Here is a 5,928-nt window from a genome sequence, read left to right as displayed (position 1 = left end):
GCGCGGGGAGCGCGCCGTCTTCGAGCACCACTTGACTCATCCTGACAAGAACGAGGGCTTCGACTTCCTCTGCGTCAGCAAGACGGAGCTGGAGGCGTCGTCCTGCATCCGCGACGACAGCCTCACCGTCAGGTGCACTCTGTCCGTCGACGTCTTCTTGGGGCCGGAGGTCGACGTGGCCGGGTCCCAGACCCTCGCAGCGGAGCCCGGGATCATGGCGAACATGCGGAGCTTTCACCGTGAGACGGCGCCCAGAACCGGCGCGGCTGCCAGCGTGACAGCTAAGTCATCAAGCTCTGCCAGTGCCAAGTCGCACACTCAGCAGCCGACATGTGGGTTTGGATGGTTCGCCCGAGGACGCCTCCGCCGTCGACGGCTCCGTGATGCCTTCGGCATTCACCGGTACAGACGTTTGGAGAGCTCGATCGGCGACGCCAGCACGGGGGACGGCTCCGATTCAGATCGAACTCCTCGATTGAGCGCCGGGTATGTTTGAGAGTTGAAGATCCCCACCACCAGCGAACCTGTATGTACCCGAGGCTCTCGCGACAAGCGATCTAGGTCTTCCTCGTCTCCTGCCGGCGCTGCCGCCGATCTGCCCCGCCTCTGTGGCCTTTGGGCCATGGGGTTGCGGTGGATTGCGGCCGTCATCGACGGGAGGGCTCCACCCCCTATTTATGTGATCCGTTCTCGGTTTTTAGGATCAAAGTTTGTAGGGGCAGTGTTTAGGTGGTGGTGGCGCCGTCTCGTGCAATACGATTTCTTCGGCTTCAACCCATCTCGGTGGCAACATCAAGAGGCTTGTGGGAGTGGTGTCGTCTTCGAGTTTTTTGGTCTGGCTGTGGGGATCTTCGGATCGTCAAGGAGCTTCAGCGGCAGTTCATCTTTCTTCTTCATCTTCGGAACAAGTGTGGCCTTCTTGACTCGCTCGGTGACTTCCCATTTGCAACCAACAACGTCAAGCCGACTCAGGGAGGAGCGGCAGCGGCGGCGCGCCATCGACACGGTCTGAGGGTTGAAAATGAAGGGCATCTCTTGAAAATTGTCCATGGCGTCAGGGAGTACGACACGTACTTCACAGGTTTGTGGGGCTTCACCTCAATTCAGAAGTGCACTGCTGCAATGCGCTGTCTTGCATACGGAGCTACTCCAGATACAGCCAATGACTATCTACGGATGGCTGAGTCGACATGCACATAGAGTCTCTACAGATTCTGGCGAGCTGTCATGTTGCCAAAGACTATTTGAGAGCACCAAGAGCAGATGATACAGCTCGGATCCTGCAGAAGAATGCGGCAAGAGGGTTTCCTGAGATGCTCGGAAGCATTGACTGTATGCATTGGGGCTGGAAGAATTGCCCTTTTGCTTGGCAGGGGATCTACAAGGATCATACTGGTGAGTGCAGTGTCATTCTTGAGGCGGTGGCAGACCATAAACTTTGGATTTGGCATGCACTTTTTGGCATGACGGGAACAAACAATGATATCAACGTGCTGCAGCGCTCTCTAGTGTTTGCCAGGCTAGCTAAGGGACAAGCTCCTGCCGTGAACTTTGAGGTAAACGGCCACATATACAACAAGGGGTACTGTCTAGTTGATGGTATCTGCCCGACGTATGCTACATTTGTGAAGACAATTCCCTCTCCATCAAACGAGATGGAAGCCTATTTTGCAACATGCCAGGAAGCAGCACACAAGGATGTTGAGCGTGCTTTTGAGGTGCTTCAGCAGCGTTTCGCCATTGTCAGGTACCCTGCTCTCACTTGGTCTGAGACACAGATGTGGGAGGTGATGAATGTCTGTGTGATCGTGCACAACATGATCATTGAGAACGAGCGCGACGCACCTGTGCAGGATGATCATCCATTTGATTATCAAGGGCCACTAGCTGAGGTAGAGCATGTGCCCCAAGAATTCACTGCTTTTCTTCATACGCACAATAAAATTCGAGATGCAGGTGTCCATGCACAGCTGAAGGCGGATCTAGCTGCGCATTTGTGGGCGAAGAGAGGAGCAGCCAACAATGCATGATTTTATTTCTATTTGTTTGCCTGGATGAATAATTTAAGTACTATTTGTTTGTTGAGTTGTATGAATAATTTAAGTACTATTTATTTGTTGGGTTGTATGAATAATTTAAGTACTATTTGTTTGATTAATTGTATGAATAATTTAATTTTATTTGTGTGATTGTATGAATAAAATGTGATCGATATATTGTTTCAAAATATTGTAAAAAGAAAAAATATTGGGGCCGCCGTTTGGGAGGCGCCCGTGTGGAAACGGCTTCCCCAAATGGAGGATGCAGTGCCGGTGCCCCTAAACAGAGGTGGCGGCGCCTATTTAGGGCTACTGGTGGAGATGCTCTGACATTACCAGACGACATAAAACTTACTGCCAAGATACGGATAAGTGCATCACAGAAATATGCCTTCTTTGGTACATCTTTTATTGCACCTAAATTCATCACAATCAATAATTTATAATGAAGTGATATATTCATTCATTGACATAGTAATACTGACTTCATTAAGATATAAATTCCATTACATTAAGACATATAAAACTCATTACATTACATTTTGATGATTAGTGCATATTTACACCAATCTTAAAATTGTACACTAGTCTAAGAGGGTATGAGCCCCTCTTCGTTTATCTAGCCTAACTAATTTCAATTATTTTAGATCTTGGCTAGGCTTGAAGGTGGAAAGGCTTCATCCTCCACTGGCGTCTTTGAGCATCTCTTCATTCGGTGGCGCGTTGGAAAGCGTGCATACATCGGTCGGATATGAAAGAGACGGAGCAACGATTAAACACGAGACAGAAGAACGACACAAAATGCGATCTGCAGATGGGACGAAGCCTAACCTGTGGGTTGGGAACGTGGTGGACAAGCGGAATCGCCGAATTAGCGATTCTGGCCAAGATGAGCACATCCTCGCAATCTTCTTCTCTCATGCCATCTTGTGTTTTGGAATTGGACGAGCCTAATTGCGATCCAGGGTTAGCGGTTGGACATTTGAGAGTATGGCGGTGCGATAGTGCAACAAAAAATTCACGTCACAATGCAGAGAGTTCTATACACCTGCATATTATGTACTTCTTATGATTCTGGCTCGAATGGTGACCTGAAACAAGAAAACCGTGATGGGCCAAGCTAATGTCTTGGGCTATAGCAAGTGGAAGAAAGAGAAGGGCAAAGATGAATGAAAATGCTATGATGAGAAGAGGTTGTATCCTGAAGAACATATATGTCATAAAATGTGCTTTACCTATGTTTACCAGTCCATAAATGTACTTCAGACATTGCACATTGCATAGCTGAGAACACTACAAGAAATATGGTGACTTGCGACCCTCCATATTGGTCGTTGAAAGGTCATTGTGCATCATCTATGACCACGTCATGACCAATAACTGTTGGTCGCCAGTTGAGCGTCACTGACGGATCACAGCGACCTTATTTTTTAATTAGTCATAGACGATTATGACCAACATTGATGGTCGTAGGTTCCATGACCAAAATTTTGGTCACGGCCAATCTCATATGTCCACGTCAGATCCGACATGTCAAATCCTATGTGGCGGATCTACGACCAAACCAAATGGTCGTCCATATGGGCCAAGCCCATTAATTCCAGCGCATTTATCATGTTTTAATGAAATTCGTTCAGTTTATTGGGCCAAGCCCAAACATTTGGTCTTTTTATTTTTGTTTTTGGGCCATGGCTGTTCTGTCTCAAGAGTTCTTTTCCAACGGTTGATCTCAGTTGTCAGCGGGTCTTTCTCATCAGGTTTGTTCAGGTTCGATCTCAGATTTCAATTTCCATGTTTTGCGAGTAAATAAATAACCAATATTCATATCGGAGCATTAATCATAAGTTGTACTTTAAATAACAGCGAGCATCAGTCTATTACATCATATATCACACACAGGATAACCAACTCTAAAAATACAGTAACTACTACTTTTTGCTGAGTAGGGCTTCACGTGTCTTCAAACTTCTTTCAGCGTGGAACTCTTGTAAAACCTTTGCATACTGTCAATAAACAAAATGGATGTGACGTGAAATGATGCACCTGCATTACAATTACAAAGAAGAATAATATATTATGTTTATCAAAAGTTCCAACAGAAATAAAAACAGAGTAAAACCGTATGATGCACAACGAAGATTAAGCACAGATCATTAAAATATATATCAACAGGTTAGAAAGACAGAAATGAAGATTACACATAATTTATACACAGAATTTTACACCCATCAAACTCTTTTTATTCGTAATGTTCAAATGAATGTTCGAGATTACACATAAGCATCCAGTGTCTCTAGTAGTTGGCATTCTAATGAAGATTTCCGTATTGCAATGCTGAGTGTGCATTATGCAGCTACTTATGCATACGTAATTAAGTTTGTACAGATTAAATCTGCATCCTAGTTTGTTATGCGTGCTAGATGAGAAAGATAAAAAAAAGTCCGAGACACCGTATGGAGAAGGATGCAGTAGCAATATAACTCAGTTATGCAGGTGACAGAATGATCTAGCTTTTCTCTCGCATTTACTAGTGAGTCAAGAGTGCAGACAGAACTTGGGCCAACGAGGAGAAATTGGGTTTAAGAAACATACCCTTGGAGAACACCGGTGACTGTCCGGTCAGCAGCTCCAGCACCTAGCAAAAAAAAAATGAAAACAATGCAGTTAACAGCAATGTTTGCAGTAAAGGTGTATTTCCAACACAACATATTGAGAGAGATGACTTTAACAGTTTAACCGTTTAGTGCCAGTAAGATATTCTCTTTTGGCCTCGTAATACCGTACATGTGAATTGTCTATAGTGCCATTCAGATGACACAAATTTAAGTCAATCCAAGCTAATCAGAAATGCAGCAGACATGACTGACAATAGTGGTTACATGGTAGCAGCATTTGTATCACAAGCTGATGCATGTCCAAACACTAGCACACTTCAAAAGAGGCACTCGCAACCACAGATAGAATATGCAAGTGCCAAGCCAGGCTAGATCATCACTGGCTTACAGTTCCACAAACTACTAATGAAACAAGAATGCTATAATCGAAGTAGAACACTCGCTACTGATCCCAGCATCACCACATCTAAACATACTAATATATCTAGAGGGAACTAATTGGAATCCCACAAGCGCGGGCACATCAACAAGGAGGGGTATAGGATAAATAGATAACAGTATTTATACCTTGGACGTGCGGGTGAGGCAACCTTTACTCACCAACGGAGATGTCGAAGACAAGCTTCTGCACCTTGATCTCCCGCATGGAGGTCGCCAGCTTCTTCTCCGTCAACTGCGAGCACTAAGCACTATTGGTGACAATGTACAAGCAAATGGTTTATGCACTAATACATGTTACTGCATATCGCGCTGGTGTAAACCGAGTGCCCAACTCAATAATTTCAATTTACCTTTTTTTCCAAATGATGGGTCAACTAGTCGTGGGTCCCACCTGCAAGGTTCCAGTTTGTGGATCTGGATCCAAGATGTCAGTTTCATAATCTTCAGATTTCAATTCGCAGTAAATAAATTACTAACATTTAGAACAAAACAGACAGAAGATAGAAGTTTTAACTTTAAATAACAGCTAGAATTAGTCTGTTACATCATATAATACATATTCAATGGCAATCACAGTATAACTATCTCTACAAGAGTAATAACTTGATTTTGCTAAGTACGGATTCACGTCACTTCAATTCCATTCAGCCTAGCTCCTTCGATTGGGATCAAGTGATGCATGCACAGATATGGTCAAGAAATCTAGGACAACCAAGGAAAAATAATAATGTAGCTCACATACTCAATGAATACTAGAGCTATCATTCATGAACCACAAACTACACGAAGTCTAAATCTGTAGTATGTTCACTTAAGTAGAACCAGCAGGGTTC

At 44.4% G+C, this 5,928-nt stretch overlaps 1 long non-coding RNA gene across 1 annotated transcript; it reads right to left on the bottom strand.

Annotated features, from left to right (window-relative positions):
* Positions 1 to 4,022: 4,022 nt before the first annotated feature.
* LOC124675225 lies at positions 4,023 to 5,332 on the bottom strand. The gene is made up of 3 exons (XR_006993228.1): positions 5,255 to 5,332; positions 4,632 to 4,674; positions 4,023 to 4,082 (listed from the first exon to the last, which is right to left on the bottom strand). It is a non-coding gene; the product is annotated as an uncharacterized LOC124675225 (long non-coding RNA).
* Positions 5,333 to 5,928: the final 596 nt, after the last annotated feature.

The sequence above is a fragment of the Lolium rigidum genome, chromosome 7, assembly GCF_022539505.1.
Source record: "Lolium rigidum isolate FL_2022 chromosome 7, APGP_CSIRO_Lrig_0.1, whole genome shotgun sequence".
NCBI classification, from domain to species: domain Eukaryota; kingdom Viridiplantae; phylum Streptophyta; class Magnoliopsida; order Poales; family Poaceae; genus Lolium; species Lolium rigidum.
Note: the sequence above shows the minus strand (reverse complement) of the source record. Positions and strands in the feature narration are given on the sequence as shown.